Source organism: Cnephaeus nilssonii (assembly GCF_951640355.1).
Source record: "Cnephaeus nilssonii genome assembly, chromosome: 5".
NCBI lineage: Eukaryota > Metazoa > Chordata > Mammalia > Chiroptera > Vespertilionidae > Cnephaeus > Cnephaeus nilssonii.
Window position 1 is genome coordinate 36,009,651 of NC_137076.1, and position 19,741 is coordinate 36,029,391.

The 19,741-nt window shown below is 44.9% G+C and overlaps 1 protein-coding gene across 3 annotated transcripts in view; it reads left to right on the forward strand.

Moving 5' to 3' along the window:
* Positions 1–19,741, forward strand: part of GATA4 (GATA binding protein 4) — a 68,525-nt gene that overhangs the window by 36,407 nt on the left and 12,377 nt on the right. The window lies entirely within an intron of this gene.

Below are 19,741 nucleotides of genomic sequence, written 5' to 3' on the forward strand. Positions count from 1 at the left end.
CTGACCTGAGAGGCAGAGGTCAGGTTTAGGCAAGTCTCCACCCAAGATCAGGTTTACAGAGAGAGGGGACCTAGTAGGGCTCTGGTGCAGGGGTGGGTAGTGAGGAGGTTGAGGAGTTGTAAGAATCATGCAGAGGCAGCTAGAGCCTAGAAGGCCAGGAGAAGAGAAAGGAGCATAGAAAACTCCAATGGTATTCTCAAAGGTAACAACAAAGAAACAGGGCACTTAGAGGTGGGACCAACATTTTGGATATGGTGGGTCTGAAGCATGGAGGAGGGACATGCAAGTGAGATGTCCAGGAGGCTCACCACTCTGTTTGAAGCCATCACTTGAAAACAGGACAGAGCCTCCAGGGTAGAGAGTGACGTGGGGCAGGGAGCTCTGAGAGCTGCCTCTGATGAAAGTGGGGGGGAGAGTGGTGCAGGGCAGGGTAACAGATGCTGGATATGAGGAGCCAAGCAAGGAAGCTGAGAAAATGGGTAATTGGGTGCCCTCGTGTTTTACCTTGTAAAAGCCACCTGGACTTATTCCTTGATCCTGTGCTGTTCTGCTGGGCTCTGATGGTGTGTGCCCCTTGGGATTCTAAGGCCCCAAAGTTTTCACATCCTATCAGTGTAATGAACCTGGAGCCAGATCCATTGCAGTCATCCTCTGCCAGTTTATAGAGACTTGCAGAATTCACTCATCAGGTTTGTCCTTTCCCACCCGTTGAGTGCCTAAGTCCACTGTTTTCCCTCCTTCCCACCTTGCAGAGATTCCCTGAGATCCTTCTTAGAGAGCCTCTTGAGGCACCAGAGGGAGTTTGGGGCATGCACAACCGCAACCACCTCTCAACTCATCATAACAAACGGGCTCAGGAACTCAAAGATTCTCTGTAGAAACAAACTCTCCCATCAGATTCTGTTTAAAGGGCGTAAGTGCCTGTTGATTTGGGAGGCTGGACTCTGCCGGCCTGAAGTGCTTCACAGAAGTGACAGGACACTCTCCTTCAGGGAATGTTGATATTAAGTTTCCTGCCCTGTGTAAACACATCCCCAGGAATGGCATTAATAAAGGGGACCCTTTTCCCAGGACAAAGCAGAAGGGGCAGTGGGGGAGAGAAGGACGAAGAGGACGGATGCTGGGGAGGGGAGAGCTGGCCAAATGGACCATCTAACCAGTTGACATGGTGAAGGCAGAGCCCATTAGCCAGACTTTTTTCCATCATTTTCAGAACTTTTGCTTATATTCCTTGTTGGGACCTCCAACATTTTACTATTTGGCAGCTGATAAAAGAGAAGCAGGAGAGTCTTGTAATTAAGGGAGCGGGTTGAAGTCAGACACCTGAATTCAAATTCCAGCTCGTCCCCTTACAATGTTCCCCAGCTTTCACGTTCATAAAATTGAATAGCAGCTACTTCATAGGGTTGTTTCGAGTAATAGGAAATGATGTTCATGAAGCATAGTTCTTGACATGCAGTAAACACCTTTCAATGTTAGCCATTAGACACCTATTTATAAATGTTCACCTTGGCTATTACCATTAAAGAATATATTATTTCAAATGGAATCTTTTCAGTTCCACTAATAAAGGGTTAGGTTGCACAGGAGGCTGCCAAGTTGAGTGAAAGGAGGGTGTGGTTTTATTTTTTTATTAGTTAGAATTCACCTTCTTTCTTAGTATTAACCTACATTTAGAAACATAGATCCCATATCCAACTTAATGTTTATAATTCCTTCTACATGGGGGGCGGGGGGCACATTTACATAAGCAGAGGCTAATTAGGGTTGTAGGTACCTAAGAAGTGACATTTGTCATAGCTTTAGAATGTTTAAAAATCCTCCTAGGGCAGTTGGAACCAGTTGTCTACCTCCAGCGAGATCTGAACAAAAGGAAAAAATGAAGAAACCACTTGGTGGCATTCAGAAAGGAAGGATTGTGTGGGGCAGCTGTGGAGGAAGCCCTGGCAGGTCTGCCTCTGGGACTCTGAGAACAAGTGAGACCCCCTTTCCCCTTGAATGGCTTCAGTAGAGTCCCGTCTTTCCTAGGGTCTGAATCACACATTGCTGTGGTTAGCATTATCATGGTGCTAAATTGTGTTTATTGAAAAGCAGGGGGCAAATCAACTGCCTTGTGGATTTCTACCAGGAAATGCATCTAACCCATGGTGGCTGCTGGATTCTCAGTGGATTTGGAGATGGGTGTGAAGAAATGGAGGAGTTGTTTATTAGTTGTTGGCTTTTACACTAACCCAGTCTATGCACCTCCCTGTGCATTCCTCTCTGAGTGGTTTTATGGGATACAACCAGGATCCAGGTTTCTTTGTGCCTCTCTCTCTACTTCAGGAGTGATGTGGACTTGGTGTCTGTCCCAGAGGAAGCGATCGGGCTGTCTTTTAAGGAGTGTTGATGGAAACTGCATGGTCCACAGGAGCTTTCCCAGGCTTCCGATTCCTTTATAAAAATGAATAAATTGGCAGCAGACACCTGTGGTATCTGTGTGCCCTTCCAGCTCTGACCAGCTGAAAAACAGGAACAAGCGAGGGATGAGTACTTGTGCTGTTACCTTCAGGAGCAGGGGCCTTTGCCTGGCCCCTCAGTAGGTTCTGAGGACAGTATTGGGCAGAGGTAGTACAGGCAGCCAAGAGCATGAAGCCTGGGACCCCACCCACAGCCACATCCAGCCCGCCTAGCTGGTGAGCAGTTCAGAAGAAAGTTGTGACAATTGGTGGTGGCATCAAAGCCCAGCAAACACTCTCCTCTGAAATGTTTTATTGATTCCAACCACTGTCCTGCGCGCAGGAGTTGCAATATCCATTGGAAGATGAAGAAACTGAGGTTACAGGGTGCTCAGGGCCACAGGGGGCTGAGGCTGGCAGGACTCAGGTCAGCCTAACCCCCTGGGTAGGTGCCCTTCCCATTCCCTAATGCCAGCTGCACTGATGGCACACACCCTCCCGTTTCAGGGAACTATGGAGGCTGAGGCCACCACACATGTGCATAAACAGCTCTGTGCGAGCTGGGCTACTGGGGCTTCTTCTTTCCCTCAGAGTCTTGCTGCCAGTGATTTCCCCTTTGTGCTGGCTTTTCTGCAGCTACCGTCACCTCTGAGCCTCTTTCTAGGAGATCGAGTCTAATGAGGACCCTGCCCTGTGCAGTCTCCCCAGCCCAGTCAGCAAATGGGAGCCATAGTGGTCAAGGTCTGATTGATTGATTTTGCTGTTCAGTGCACAGCCTCGCATTTGTTCCTGCTTTTTTATTTTTTTGTAAAGATGAATACATTGTTGATGAAAAAGAGAGCACCACAGTAGCCAAAAGGCTTTGTATTAGTTAAAATTCACCTTCTTTTACAATGTTAATCTACATTTAGGGACATCGACCCAATATCTTATTTAATGTCTATATTTCCTTCTATGTAGGGGGTACATTTACATACACAACCCAAGTGTCCACAGAAAGATGAATGGATAAACAGAATGTGGTTTAATATATACAGTGGAATATTTATTCAGCCTTAAAAAGGAGGAAATTCTGACACATGTACAACATGGATGAACCCTGAGGACATCATGCTAAGTGACATAAGCCAGACACAAAGAGACAATTTCTGTAGGATTCCACTTCTCTGAGGTACCTAGAGCAGTCAAATTCATAGGCAGGAAGTAGAATGGTGGTTGCCAGGGGTTTGGGGAGGAGGGTACAGAGTTTCAGTTTAACAAGATGAAAAGAATTCTGGGGTGGATTGCACAACAATATGAATATACTTAACACTACTGAATTGTACACATAAAAATGGTTAAATGGTAATTTCATGTTATGTGGATTTTTCCACAATTGATAGTAATGAAAATAGAGAAACCATGCAAAAGCTTATTGGTAAGAAGAAAGTAAACTGCAAAAATCCTCCATCCTGACACCACATTGTTTTCCTCCCCAAAGCTGTGATGAGCCCTATTAAATTGAGAGTTGGTAGTACTAATTCTGCCTGAATTTGTCCTATCAGATTGCTGTAGCAGCTCAAACTTTTCCTAAGACGGGAAAGGATGTACTGTGTGTAAAAGGATGGATGGAACTATGAGACCTTTGCCATCAAATATGCTCCAGGGGCCCTGGGTTCCGCTGTGGTGCTTTGGGGGGAGGAAGAGGCTGAGAGCTGGGCTCTCTGTGGTCCCCAGTAGCTCCACTTCTGTGTGTGTATAATTTGTAAATATCTGCTTGGCTACAGAGTTCTGAGGCTAGAATGAAAAGAAGAGAAAGAAAGTAAAACTAACCCCATAAACAAGGTATAAAATATACCCTGATCTCGTTTGTGCTTAAAATTTGGCTTCAGACGAAAATATGGTTTGGGAGAAAAGGATGAAATAACACCCAAAGATCTAAATGATACTAAAAGACAAGGATAAAATAGGTAATTCAAGACCGATGAGATTAATTGTCTAATAAACCCATGGAAAATTTAGGGTAGTCTGGGCAGGCTAGTGATAGGACGAGAAAGAATAGGCGATAGGTTTTGAGGGGATGTATGTATTGTGAAGAAGGGGTGGAGGCTTCCTGTGAGAGATAGCATAGCAAAGGTAGGTTTTTTCGCCTTCCTTCCTGAACACCAAGTCGGATGAGAAGGACCCCCATTATAAGGTAAAATTTTCATCATCAGTGGAAGTGGGAAACAAATCATACCCCAATTACAGAAATACTGTGAAATGTAATAGAAATTCAGACCATATTGAAGGGAAAACTTTTGAGAGCTGACCTATACCTGTCAGATCTCCAGCCAGGTGTAAATTTCCTGGTAATAAAATAAATGAGATTAGAAAGGAAGAAGCAATGTTTCATTATTTGCAGGTGAAAGAATGGTTAACTTTGGTAAACAAATATGTCTGATCTCTATGGAGAAAGCTATAAAACGTTAATGAAGGACATAAAAGAAGACATGAATAAATGGGAAAAGACCGTGTTCTTAGATTGGAAAATTTAGCGGTATCTTTTCTTCCAAATAACCCCAAACAGATCTATAAATTTAGTGCAGTCCCAGAAAACATCCCAGAAGGATTTCTTAAATACAACTTGTCAAGCTGATGATCCGATAATAAAATATGCAAATTGTCCCCTCAACTGAGAGTTCGACCAGGGGGCAGGGCTGGCTGGCCAACCGCCCATGGCTCCTCTCCCCAGCCGGCCCGGCCTAATCCAGCCGAACCCCACCCATGCATGTATTGTGAAGAAGGGGATTTTTCCACAATTGATCATAATGAAAATAGAGAAACCATGCAAAAGCTTATTAGTAAGAGGAGAGTAAATCCACATATTACTGGGCCTCTAGTAATATTTACATGGAAGAGTTACTGTGCAAAAATAGCCAAGGTAATTTTTAGAAAGAAGACTTGAGCATTGGATCCTTTCAAATATCAAAGTGCAGCTATACAACTGTGGGAATCATGGAATAGAATGTAAATGTTGCCCTAGTCCCATGGTCGGCAAACTTCGGCTCGCAAGCCACTTGCGGCTCTTTGGCCCCTTTAAGTGTGGCTCTTCCACAAAAGACCACGGCCTGGGCGAGTCTATTTTGAAGAAGTGGCGTTAGAATAAGTTTAAGTTTTAAAAAATTGGCTCTCAAAAGAAATTTCAATTGTACTGTTGATATTTGGCTCTGTTGACTAATGAGTTTGCCGACCACTGCCTTAGTGGGTTTGGCTCAGTGGATGAAGCCTCGGCCTACGGACGAAAAGGTCCCGAGTTCGATTCCCATCAGGGCACATACCTGCGTTGCAGGCTCAATCCCCAGTGAGGCAGCCAATCAATGATTCTCTCTCATCATTGATGTTTCTCTCTCTCTCTCTCTCCCCTTTTCTCTCTTACATCAATAAAAATACATTTAAATAAATAAATACGCCCTGAGCTGGCAGCTGGGAATGGACGGCAATCAGAAAAAAAGAAAAGAAAAAGAAAAAAAAGAATGTAAACGTTATGTACCTTTACCTTGTAAAACTAATAAATCTTCTTAAAACAGTGAGGTAGATCTGTACAGATACTGGAAAATGTCCAAATAAATGTGCTTCCATGAAGAAACCAAGCAGTGAAGAGGGTCTGATCCCAGTTGTGTTCAAGGTAGATGGCACTGTTCTTCCCCTCCTCTGGGGAGGATTCTACTCCTCACCTGATAACATGGGCTTGCCTGTAAGACTTGCTTTGATCAATGACATGAGAGTAGAAGTCACTTGTGCAACTGCCAAGCACAGGCTTTCAGAGCCATAATGTGGTCTGACATCACTCTCTGATGTCCTGCTACGAGGCTGGTATGACTCAGATAGAGGTGGCGCCTTCAACCTGGGTCCCAGAGTGAAGCACATACATGTAACAACTTCAACCAACTTGCAACTGATGTGTAATATGAAGAGCAGAAAATAACTCTTTAATATAGCAAGGCACTGAGATTTGGGGATTGTTTGTTATAGTGTAACCTAGCAAAAACTGACAGAGGCATTGCTAAACAGCGCCAAAACCAAACATTTGTTTTATGAATATATTTTTTAACACGTCTATAATGTATAACGTGTCCTAGAAAAACTTTTCTCATGTGTATAGACAGATATGTACAAGGATGCCTGTTGCAGCATTTATTATAGCAAAAATTAAAAACAACCTGAATATACATCAATGAGGAAATAAATTAAATATATGTCAATATAATAGAAAACTATAAAGCAACTCAAAGTAGCTCCACGTGTACGAGCATAATTAAAGCTCAAAAAATAGAACTTGAAAGAGCATACATATAGCATACATAGTTATTTCTATGAAGTTTAAAATGTGCAAAAAATATGTATTGTTTTTGAAAAAAATATACACATATTGCAAGAGGAAAAACATTTGAATCAAACATCACATTCAGGATAGAGGGAAGGAGGAGAGTGGGATGACAAGATACACAGAAGAATCAGTTGTTTCTGTAATTTTTCATTTCTTTAGAAATATCTGAAGCAAATATAGCAAAATGCAGATCTGGCAAAACTAGGTGGTGGGTGCAAGAGTGTTTTTATTTTTGAAAATTGATTTCAGAGAGGAAAGGAGAGGGAGAGATAGAAACATCAATGATGAGAAAGTGTCATTCATTGGCTGCTTCCTGCATGCCCCACACTGGGGATCGAGCCCGAAAGCCAGGCATATGCCCTGACCGGGAATCGAACCATGACCTCCTGGTTCATAGGTCGATGCTCAAACACTGAGGCATGCCAGCCAGGCAAGAGTGTTTTTATATTCTTTTTTTTTTCTCAGTTACTGAACCATTTCATAGTTTAAAAGTAAATTTGTAAATGTGATGTATAGTATGATGGCATTAAAGTAAATTTTAAAAGCACAAAAATCATATGGTGTTCAGAGGTATCTAAAGGTAGGAAAATGGATTGGAAGATTGTACACCAAATTTAGAATAGTAGCTGCATAAGAGATGATGACAGGGAATAAAAGGGATTGTTCTGTTGCTCTTAATACTTTTTTATAATTTCTAAAAATAAAAATTATAATAAAGTAGGAAATGTCTAGAAAAATAGAAAACTTGTTAGTCACTTTTTCCTTAAGGGCATGGGATAATAGTAATTTTTAAATCTGATATCCTTCTGTACTGTTTGAATATTTATAGCAATTATGAATTACACAGTTTAAACATAATTAGGGGGAAACTTTTTTAGATACGTGAATGAGAAGAGTTACAGTATAGTGCCAAGTTGGATGATTCCAAAATCATCTTATTCTTCAAATACTTCACTTTTGATTTGTAGAGACCACAGCAAGAGAGGTAAAATTAACATTGGCGAACATTTCCACCTCATTAGTTCTGGAATTGGATCTTATTAATCCCAGCCTTTAATCTGGTAAATGTAGTCTTTGATATTGAAACAGTGAATGAGCCACATTCATAGTATTGGTAGAGTCCTAAGTAACATTCCTGTATTTGCGCTCCTGCACCCTCTAGCGGTTGGAGGACCTTGCTCAAGGACACCACTATGTGGACATAATGTCCAGGGGATTTGGAAAGGGCCTGGGTTATCTTTTCACCCAATCAGCTTCACTTCTCTGTCTTTGTATGTCAGGCTTCCTCAAATAAGATTTCCTTTGAAGAAAGGATTCAGAAAAAAACATTGGTGCAGGGTAATTTATACATTTGATCTGATATTAATCTGGGGGTCATTTTCAAACTAGGAAGGACCTAGATCATCTGGTCGGACACCCTCATTTTACAAAGAAGATGCTGAGCATCGACAAGTCAAATGTGAACTGCCCAGGTCCATTGCTAGGAGGGGCAAAGCCTCCTGGCCCCTCCTTATATAGTCTTCATCTTTACTTTTTGCTTTGTTTTGTGTTAACTGAACTCAAAGCTAAACAGAGCCCTCCCAGCTCTCCTTAGACTCCACATTTTGTGCAAAAAGCTTGCAGGGTAACTGTGGATTAGCAGGGGAAGATGTAAAGTGCTGGCGATTGAGCTTAACCTTGATTTGATTAAGTAATCCCCAAGAAACCCTCAGAGGGGAAAACAGTCTCGTGCTTAGTGCTTGTGTTTTTCTACACCCTTGCTCCCCTCCCCTTCTAAAAGGCGTAAATCTCCCCTGAAATGCCTCCTTAGCATTCAGGGCAATAAAGAGGTCACATTATATCTCCATAAATCTCCCCTGCTGGCTGGCTGGCTGCTGCCATTCCAGGAGGTGAAAGGGAAGTTGTTTCCTCTTGACGGCTGCCGGGCTGGAAGGAAAGGCCTTTTCCCTCCAGACCCATTGTCCTGGTCCCTGAGGGAGCTGGTCTGGCAATTTGTTCAGAATTTCCTTTCCATCCTGCCAGCTTGTAACAAGCTGGAGAGGGGGGTGCAGACTGGCCTGGTTTAAGTCTCCTGTACTGGCGCTGATAGAGGGCGGGCCTGCCCAAAGCTCCCTCTCGGTTTTCCTAATTAGTAAAAGGAACAAGGTCTGAATAGGCCGTGTGCATGTGTAGAACTGAGCACTGGAAGCCATGCCAGAATCACTGGGAACGGAGTCTGCCTGTGAAGGCTGGGCTGGGGGCTCCTGGGGACAGGACAGGAACTAGGGCACTATGAGAGATGACAGTGGGTGGGTGAGGCTAAAAATCTGCTTAGAAAATGTTGGAGATAAGATGCTCTTTGGGAAATCAGAAAATGGCACCTGTCCTAAAGGGAGCCTGCTGTAAATTAAAATAATATGAAACAGTGTATGCCACTGTATATGAAACAGTGGCAATGATAGTTCATGTATATTTATTTGCTTTATTTAACATAGAACATTTATTTCTTGCCTGGCTGGTGAGGCTCAGTGGTTGAGTGTCAACCTGTGAACTAGGAGGTCCTGGTTCGATTCCCGGTCAGGGCACATGCCCGGGTTATGGGCTCAATCCCCAGTGGGGGGCATACAGGAGTAGCTGATCAATGGTTCTCTCTCATCGATGATGTTTTTTTTTTCTCTCTCTCTCTCTCTTCCTTCCTCTCTGAAATCAATTAAAAATATACTTCTCAAAAATAGGTAATAAATTAGCATAGTTGAGTAATCAGGATGTTCACAAGCGCTTACAGTGAAAGCATCCCTGAGTCACCACATGTCTCCCTGGAAGCAATCAATATTATCAGTTTCCTTTCTATCCTCCCAGAGATATTTAACATATGCAAACAAATCTGTGTATAGACTCTTCTCCCCTTCTTTTTGTGGAGACCATCAGGTATACTGTTCTGTACCTTGCTCCTAATATTTCACAGCATATTTTGGAAAGAATTTTTTATTAGTGTATAGAAGATCTTCATTCTTTATGACTACATAGTGTACTCTAATTGAGGTCACCAGTTCCATATTGATAAACATGTAAGTTGTTTTTCCAGGCTTCTGCTTTGGCACACAAAAAATAACGGCAGTGAATATCCTTGTACATGAACAATCATTTTACACAAGTGCCAGTGCATTCATTGTAGGATAAATTCCAGGAAGCAGAATTTCTAGATCAAATGGCACGTGCATTTATATATACTTTTGTTAAGATATTGCCACATGGCCCTCCCAGATATACCATGTCACACTCTCCATTAATGCCCAGAACACTTGTTTCCCCACATTCCCCACTCCCAGGGCACACGGAGATGACTGAGTCAGGCTGGCAGGATGCCTGGAGAGGGACCGTGACTCACCCGTGACTTGGAGGAGCCAGGACTAGCACTGGACTTTGTGATTGACAGGTGGCTTTTGATTGGCTCATCATGTACATCCTATATTGCTGGTCTTTCTCTTTCTTTCTGTGGGATGGCAAGAGTAGTCAGTGCTATCTAGGACACTTGAACCAGCGAGGGCTACTCCTGTGGAAGGGGAGGTACCTGGGTCCAAGGTGGCGAAGGCACGTTGCTTGTTTTGGAATGAGGGGATCCCAGGAAGTTGAAGAAATAAAGTAGATATCTCCAATCTTCCAACTCCTAAGCAGAGATGCTTTTTAAAATTTAACTTAATTTATTGTTAGTTGTTTTGTAACAGCATCATTAATATGTAATTTATATTCTATAAAGTTCACTCATGTAAAGTGTGTATAATTAGTGGATTTTAGTATATTCCAGAGTTGTGTATCCAGCTCACTATTTTATTTTTTAAATATATTTTTGTTGATTTCAGAGAGAGAGAGGGAGAGAGAGGGGGAGAGAGAGAGGGGGGGGGAGAGAGAGAGAGAGAGAGAGAGAGAGAGAGAAACATCAATGATGAGAGAGAATCGTTGATTGGCTGCCTACTGCATGCCCCACACTGGGGATAGAGCCCGGGCATGTGCTTTGACCAGGAATCGAACTGTGACCTCCTGGTTCATAGGTCGACATTCAACCACTGAGCCATGCCAGCCAGGCCAGCTCATAATTTTAGAAGAATTTCTTTTACCACTCCCAAAAGAATCTCGTACCCATTTACAATCATTCCAATTTCCCTCTCCCTTCACCCCTTGCAACCACAAATCGATTTTCTGTCTCCAGGGATTTGCCCATTCTGGACAAAAGACATCCAGTGATCTTTTCTGACTGGCTTCTTCCATGTTGCATGATGTTATTATTAACTGTTCATTTCCCTGAAGCTCAGAGCCTTTGCAATGCTGTACCCTCTGCCTTCAGCACTCTTCCCCAGATATAGAAATGCTACTTCATTGACTGCTTCTTTAATGAATTTAAACCATGTTACAGGAAGAGAAAATCTTAACATAGTCCCTGTAGTTGTCATTTAAAAAAACAAATGTTCATATATTTTTTTATTACAACTGAGTTTTCTTATTCCCTATCAGTAGATATTTGGATTGTTTCCAGTATTTTTCCATGAATATCTTAAAAATAAACATTTCTGTCTTCCTCTTTTGGGGGGGAGGGTGTATCCTTTTGATGTATTCCCATGAATAATTAGGGCAGTTTTATCACTAGCAAGAGTGGGCTGGTTTTTAATGCATCAGGGAGTACTTTTCCGTATCCACCCATCCATCTGTTACATATAATTATATACACACACATTATGTATATATGAAAACCGCTGGGCCTGCGTAAATAATTCTCTCAAAAGAATTATTATGTGTGTCCGGGAACATGGCATCTCATTGGCCAGGCAGTCAAATGTGCCGGGAGCAGAGGCCTTAGGTGTACACCATCCTGCTGGCATTATTGATGCTTCATTAGACACTTTAGGGCTCTGGCTTTTGTTGAAATCTGATTGGTCAATGGGCATGGGTTTCTGGTGTGTGCTGACTACTGTAGGAGTGGCCCAGCCTGAGAGAAGCGTGGTGAGGATCAGGTTACAGAATGTTCTAAAATAGCGATTTTCAACTGGTGTACCGAAAAAATTTTAAAACATGCAATACCTGAGTCACAATTATACCTTTTTTTCAGTCAGATTGGCAAAAAATATTTTTTTTGGTGTGCCACAAAATTTTAGTAATTAGTTTATGTGTGCCACGAGATGAAAAAGATTGAAAATCACTATCTAGAAGCGTAGGTTGAGTCATTCTCCTTCTCTGAACCTTGGTTTCTTCCACTGAATGTTCATGGAACCATCCAAACATCACTTCCAGGGTTGTGTTGTTTTGCTAATCCTCACCCAAGGATATTTTTCCATTGATTTTTGGAGTGAGTGGAAGGTGTGTGTGTGAGGGGAGAGAAACATCGATGTGAGAGACATATTGATTGGTTGCCTCTGGGGTCTGGGATAAAACCTGCAACCCAAGTTCGTGCCCTTGACCCAGAATCGAACCCAAGACCCTTTGGTGTGCTGGCCTACTCTCTAACCATTGTGCAACACCGGCCAGGGCATCACTTCCAATTTTGCTTCCTGCCCTCCAAGAGCCTTAAAGTCTTAATTGAGATAAGCCAGTCCTGGGGGAGCAGTGATTAGGGGATAACGGATGGTCATAGTCACTGAACAAAGTAGGGTCCAATGAACAGGAGGGCACAGTTTAAACTTAGTACCCAGAGTCTAGGAAATGGCAAACATTTTCAATTGCTGATGCTCAGCCAGGAATCCCATGACTAAAGCAGAGGCTAAGGCTGAACCAGGAGGTTGTGAGATGTCAGTGGCCAACTAAGCATGGGCATTTAGAGTCATTTCATGCACCTCTTTCCTTGCATTCTGCATGCACCTTGTCTGGGAGGTGGTGACTCAGCCCACTTCTTAGTCAGATGTTGATGTTGGGGAGAAAGCAGTGTGCAGGGAAACACAGAGGGAGTAAGCATGTCAGGGATGTGGGCCTCACACCCTGAGTGCTGCTGAGAGTGGCCACACATCCGTATTTTAAGCCTTTTGTCCCAGAATAATCCTACATAATAAAAGGCTAATATGCAAACTGTCCCCTCGAGGAGTTTGACCAGGGGGCGGACCACTGGCCAACTGCCCACAGCCCATCCCCCTGGCTGGCCCCACCCCTTATTGCCCCACCCTTTATCAGGGGCAGGGCCGGCTGGCCAACCTCCCATGTCCCCTCCTCCCGCAGGCCCAGCCCTATCCGCCCTATCAGGGCAGGCTGGCCAGACCCCACCCATGCACGAATTCATGCACCAGGCCTCTAGCTAGTAATAAACCCCTTTTCCTCAGAAGTGTCCCATTCTGGATGATGAGTTGTGTGGCATCCTTCTCAGCACCAAGGAGTGGCAGAAAAGAGGAAGCTGGCGAGGCCAGGTTTGGGAGGGTGGGGGCAGCAGGACAGGTGTCTTCTGGACGCAGCAGCCTGTCCAGCTCCTCCCGAGGTCCAGGCAGCTCTTTCACTGATCAGTGGTGGATGGGAGGCGGGGAGAAAGCCCACAGAGGACAAGGAGACAGCTGGGCAAAACAGTGCTCGCAGAAACACCGAGGACAAAATACCAGCGCAAGGGAAAGTTTTAAATATAGAAATTATGACAATTCAGTCATTGAGTAGTCCCTCTTTTCTCTCCCTCCCTCCCTGTTTTTTGGTGCTTTTTCTCTTCCTTTCAGAATGTCCTTGCTTCTTTGTGATTTTTTTTTTTTTAAAACCTGAATGTCACATTCTTTAACTCTTACCTTAAGTCCTAACCCAGGCTCTTAGATCAGCATCAGTGTGTGTGTTGTGGGGGGGCGGGGGGAGGGGGAGGTGGTGGTGGTGGTGGTGTGTGTGTGTCATATTTTCCAGTGGCTATTAAGAAATGTAGTGTGCTATGCCTAGTCCGCATGGATGAGTGGTTGACCTATAACCAGGAAGTCACGGTTCAATTCCCTGTCAGGGCACATGGACAGGGTGTGGGCTCAGTCCCCAGTGGAGGACATGTAGGAGGCAGCCTATCAGTGAGTCTCTCTCGTCATTGATGTTTCTGTCGCTCTCTCCAATAAAAATATATTTTAAAAAAAGAAATGTAGTGTGCTAAAAATTTCATATAGACTATTCTCTGTGTTTTGTTTGTAAAATTGTAAAAATGTTCTGCATCTCATGACAACGCAGTCAGACTTGTACGGGATAATCTCTATGAACCGCCAGCATTGTGTTCTTTAGCGCTGAGACACAGAGGCCCCAAACTCCACAGGGCAGCCCTGGCCCAGCCTGTGGCAAGAACCGCTTCTGTTCAGCGGCTGTGGGAGCTTCCAAAATAGGTGCTCTGATCCCCGCCAGCCTGGACGCTGCTTGAGCTGTGTCTGCCCTCCCCTCGGCAGCCTCCTGTCACAGGCCAAGCCTGACAAAGCCCAGAAGACCAAAGGCTCCGGAGCTGCCAGAAAAACCTCAGGATTTGTTTGCTCTCCATGCCCCAGCCCCAGGCGCCAGCCCCGGGGACAGAGCTGGGCCTGTCAGGAAATCCATGCACAATCTCTGGTGAACTTTGGATGGGACTCGGAGCTAGGGTTCAGCAAGGGACATCTGGGTGGGGCTAGAGACTTTGTTCCTGAAGCCCCTTTGGCTCCTGGGGAGGTCTCTGAGCAGGCCCCTCCCCTCTCATTGCCCAGGCTTTGGATCCTCTCTGGCCTCTATTTTGTAGCATTGAATAGCTAGCTGCCCTGGGTATGGGTACTTTCCATTGTGTTTAGGTATCTCGCCTCCCCAACTAGATTGCACAGTGATCCAGGACAGCTGGGGCGGGGCTAGTGATACAGCCCAGGCGCCATTGCAATTTGTCACATTGAATATAATTATTTGTTTTGAGGTGTGTATCCCCATCTAGACCAAAACAACTCTGGGCAGGGATTTAAATATATATATCTCGAACCGTGACCTCCTGGTTCATAGGTTGACACTCAACCACTGAGCCACGCCCGCTGGGCTGGGCAGGGATTTTGCCCCAAGGTTGTCTAATATATATATCTATGTCCAGCACTTCCGCAGGGGCAAGCGGAGCAGACACGTTTGGGCTTCAGTGCCCCACACCCAGAAACAGTAGATGGCCTAAGACCAGATACCCCCAGCCTCTGAGGGTGAACAGAGGAAGGTTGCTCCACCATGGGCTCTGACTCAAGACCCAGCTTTTCCCGGTAGCAAGAGGAAGCCCCTCAAAAGAGGGAGGGCTTGAGGGGACCTCTGCCACGGAGCAGAGCCAGGCTCTGTGGCACCGGCCCAGCGGGCAGGCGCACACACGGCAGCATCTCAGCCTGAGCTTTCTCTCCAGCAGTCGGGAGACAAGTCCAGCCTTCGGGCAGTGCCCAGTGGGTTATTGCCAACCCTGGCCCTGGCCTCTGATTTCTCTCTCGTCTTCCTCCTACTTCCCCCCCTCTTCTTCCTGACCTTTCCTTCTTCCAGCCCTACTGGCTTACCCTGCCTGTGGGTGGTTCCCCAAGATGGATGGGGCAGGTCAGGGGAGAGGTCGGAGTCCTTGCCTTGATTGCGTCAGTTCTCTGTAGGGAAGTCAGGGGTGGGATCCTTCTACCTCCAGGCCCACATTTTTCTTTCAGGCACTTGTGTGAGAGTGGTTTGCCTTAATTCCCCGGAAGATTCATTCTAAATTGGATGCCTAAGACAGTGGTCGGCAAACTCATTAGTCAACAGAGCCAAATATCAACAGTACAACGACTGAAATTTCTTTTGAGAGCCGAAAACCGACTTCTGCACATGGGCCACGAAGTTTCAATTGCACTGTACGTGCGCACCCGCACGTGGTATTTTGTGGAAGAGCCACACTCCAGGGGGAAAGAGCCGCATGTGGCTCACGAGCCGCAGTTTGCTGACCACTGGCCTAAGAAATCAGGCTGAGTTTGTTTCCCTCTTTGAAAAAAATCTGCTTTAATGGGGCATGGATGGAAGTGAGGCATTAAGAGTCCCATTCTTGGGGTTAGGGCTCAATTCTTTTTGTGCTTTTGTTTGCTGAAATAATCATGAATTAATATTTCCCATGAGCAGCAGCTGTGAGACCTCTTACATATATGCTGTCTACCTTGCTGCCAGTTCATTCCCTGCCTGCAGTCTCAAACTTGGACGAGCGTGAGAGCACTAGAGTTCTGAGCATGGCCCCAGTGGTTTGAGAAAAAGCCAGATCCCCTCATCTAGCTCTTTTGCTTGTCCCCTCTCTCCCCCCATAAGGCAGCACACCCAAGTTTGTCCCTGGTCTTCCCCGCTCCCTCTCAACCCCTCCAACCCTAACAATAATCCATCATTGTTATCTCATTTGGTGTTTGCAAAGCACTTTACAGCCATTGTTGTGAGTTTTTCCTTTTATTTGCAAAGTACTTCACAATTATTATTACAAGTCTTTCCTCTGGATGTGGGGTGATGCTGACCCACTTCCCAGAGCTGGCTTCCCCCTGCCTTCTAAGTGGCAGGGCTAATTCCCATGGTGCCCAGCACCCGGTGGGTGGGGCTTTCCTAAGTCAAGGCCATAGCTGTGCCCTTCTGCCTTAGAAATCAGGCTTATAAATTGGCTTCAGGCTGCTGCCCACTGCCCTCAGGAAGTTCCACCCTACCCATTTCTAATGAAGGAATAAGAGGTAGTTGTTACCAGGGTACACACCTCCAGACAGTGCTGGTTTGGGGCTCACAGCCTGTCCCCTCCCGTTTCCCCCAGAGTGGGTGCTAAGCAGCAAGGTTTGAACTTCTTTCTCTCCGTTCTTCAGTCCAAGGCAGTGGTCGGCAAACTGCGGCTCACGAGCCACATGCAGCTCGCGAGCCGAAGTTTGCTGCTCTGTTGACTAATGAGTTTGCCAACCACTGACCTAGACTCTCGATTCCAATAATTACAGGCTGTTGTTGTTCCTTGTGATTAAGCCCCTATCCCAGTTTGCCGACCACTGGTCCAAGGGGTGGGGGTGCAGGAGAGATATGTGTCAAATGTAAGAGAATAAAATAGTTCCTCCATAGTGGACTGGGAGTTGCTTGAGGCAATCTGATCAAAATTATTTTTGTTTCATTTTTATTTATTTTTTTATCAAACAGGCAATTATGACATTACAGAATGGTGTTTTTGTTGTTGTTGTAAAGATAAGTTTATACAATCTCAGTAGCCTAACAAAAGTTCCTTACATGGCATTTTATGTTCTGCATTTTTTAATTTAATGTGTCGGATAAGCATTTTCCTCTATTGTCACATGATCTTTATAATAATCACTTAAAATGATATAACTGCTCATTGGGTAAGTTGGATGGCAATTTTCTGGTACAAAATATGGACACTTGTGCAGATTTGAAGATGTAGGGGGTTGTGGGGAAGACATGTGTCTGACGGGGGTGGGGGGGTGAGGGGAGTGCCTTTAGGAAGGATGGCCTTGCCCTCCCATTCAGTTCTTTCCTTTGGCTGCTGGTGTGACCCCCGACCTCTCAGTCTGAGTCAGACTTCGGCACTTTCCACTCTAGACAAGAAGTTTCTGCCACCCAAAGCCCCAGCTTGGTTAAGGTATGTTCTGAAAATGAGTTGAGTAACGCTGTTACTCGAAATTGGTGTTCTGGCTCAATTTCCCAAGTTAGGTCATTAGCATTCTGAGAGTGAGACTCCCCCTTAGCCCCTATGACATCTGTACAAGTGCTTAAATAGCAGGTGCTCAGTAAATCGTTGTACGTATTTACCAGCCTCCAGTGCCTTTCCCTGGCCAGTGAGATAGTTGCTTGGCTGTGTAACCCATTCTGGGAGGCAAGCTTGGAGGCGTTCCTAAGGCAAACCTTTGTCTTGGCTTCTCAAAGCAGCAAAAGGCCAGGAACCAGCAGACGGTTGTTGGCGGCCTCTTCGAGGAGTCTGCCCCAACTATAAAACAGAAAGTGTGAAGGGGAAAGAAAGAGGAGCGGATTACTCGATTTTTGTCTCCGGAACACAGGAAAGAAGCCAGATTGTTTATCTTTAAAAAGAAGATGATCATCACCCTTGAGAACTCCATACTGAAGTATTTGTGAATGAAATGGTAGAATGTGTGGGATTTTCTCCAGTTCTACAGGACAGGGGAAATGGGGGGAGGTATATGAGACAAAAGTGGGCACCAATTGTTGGGAGCTGAATAATGATTAAATAGAGTTCATTTTGCCCAGCCGGTGTGTGGCTCAGTGATTGAGCATCGACTTATGAACCAAGGAGTCGCCAGTTCAATTCCTGGTCAGGGCATATACTCAATCCCCGGTGGGTGGGAGTGCACAAGACAGCCGATTGATGTTTCTATCTCTCTATCCCTCTCCCTTCCTCTCTGAAATCAATAAAAACATAATTTTTTAAAAAGAGTTTATGTTTATATTCTGTTCACTTTTGAATATGTTTAAATTTTTTCATAATAATATAAAAAGAATAAGAGGGCTGTCCTAGGTTGGGACTGGTGAGACTGGTCCTCCCTTCCCAAGCCTGATTTTATACAGGAAGGCAGTGTCTTGGTTCAACTTTGAGGCTGTAGTGCCATCTAGCGTTTACTGCAAACACTCAACAAAATGATGACATTGCAAGGGTCCCTCTGTCTTCTAAGGCCCTTCTGTGAACTCTCCTGGCCTTTCCAGTTCCCTCAGGGAAGGCCTGGGCTGAGGGAGCAGGGCTAACAGCCCCAGGCAAGGGCAGGTACAGCCCGCCTGGAAGCGAAGGTGGAGGTGGCCTTGATGGTGGTGAGGGTGGTGGCAGGTTGCTCCTCGCTCCACGCCTCCCCCAGGCTTGGGAAGCAAGCTGTGGACTGGAGTCTCCTTTTCATGTGCGGCTGTGCAGGCAGGTGACCTTGCTGCAGGGTTCTCAGTGTGACCCAGGTACAAAAATAGCCTCTCTTGTGACCAGTGTGTGCTCAGCTCCCTGGCCTGAGCAAACAGCCCCTCACACCTGCACATTGTTGACTCGGTGTAGACATACAGCTACTTGTTTGCAGGTGCGAATGACTGTTTGTGTACCCAGAATTGAGGGGAGGGCCATCCTCTTCTTCAGCCCACTGTTTCCTTAGAGAAGGTATCATGGGGTCACAGAAATAGCAGAAGGTGCAGCCTTACACCCCAGGGCTGGGTCCTGATGGAGAGAGAGTTCTTAAAAACCCTCCCCTCCAAATATCGCCCCCCTCCCCCCTTACTAGAGAAGAATCCACTCTTGCCCCTGATAGTAGGACAAGGACAATCTGGACACCACGGTAGCTATATTTAGGGACAGAGAACATTTGGAAAAGATATAAACATCTTTCAAAATAAGAAGCCATGTTTGCGGAGTCAGAGAGACTTCTGGAAGTTCTGAGCCAGGCTTTGTATAGATCGTAGGGGATAACAAAAGTGGCCCAGCCGATTTCACCAGGGCAACTGACATGGACATGAGTGGAATTTACCAACTGTACAATTGTACAGACGTGGAAGGTAAAGGAAATGGGGCTGGGGGAGGGCAGGGGACTGACAGATGACGGCAACTTTCCCGCAGAAGTGTGATCAAGTCTGTTACCATTGCTATCACAGGTACCTTTATTTTATGTAACAATAAGCAAGAAAATATGTCCAATTGTGATTCAGAATATCATACAGGTATATTGAAATGAGGAAATGAATTACAGCTTTTTGGGGGGGGGGGCAGGGCAGTTTGGAAATTTTAAAAACTTTCAGAAAATGTAGTCCCTTTTGGTTCATTAATTCTACTTCTAGGGGAGTATCCTAAGAAATAACCAGAAATGCTAACATTTGTGTACAAAATGAGCCATGTTTACAAAATAAAAGTGAAAAGCTGGGTAATGATTAAATAAAGGTCAATGATGGTAATTAAAGGATGGGATCTTATACTGCACTTATGATGAGCTTTATGAAGATTTTCTAATGTGGGAAAGGCTTTGGCATTAAGTGAAAAGACAGGCTCAAAATTATATAGCTTGACCTCAACCAGGCAAAAATGTATGTCAGTATATATAAAGTATTCCAAAGG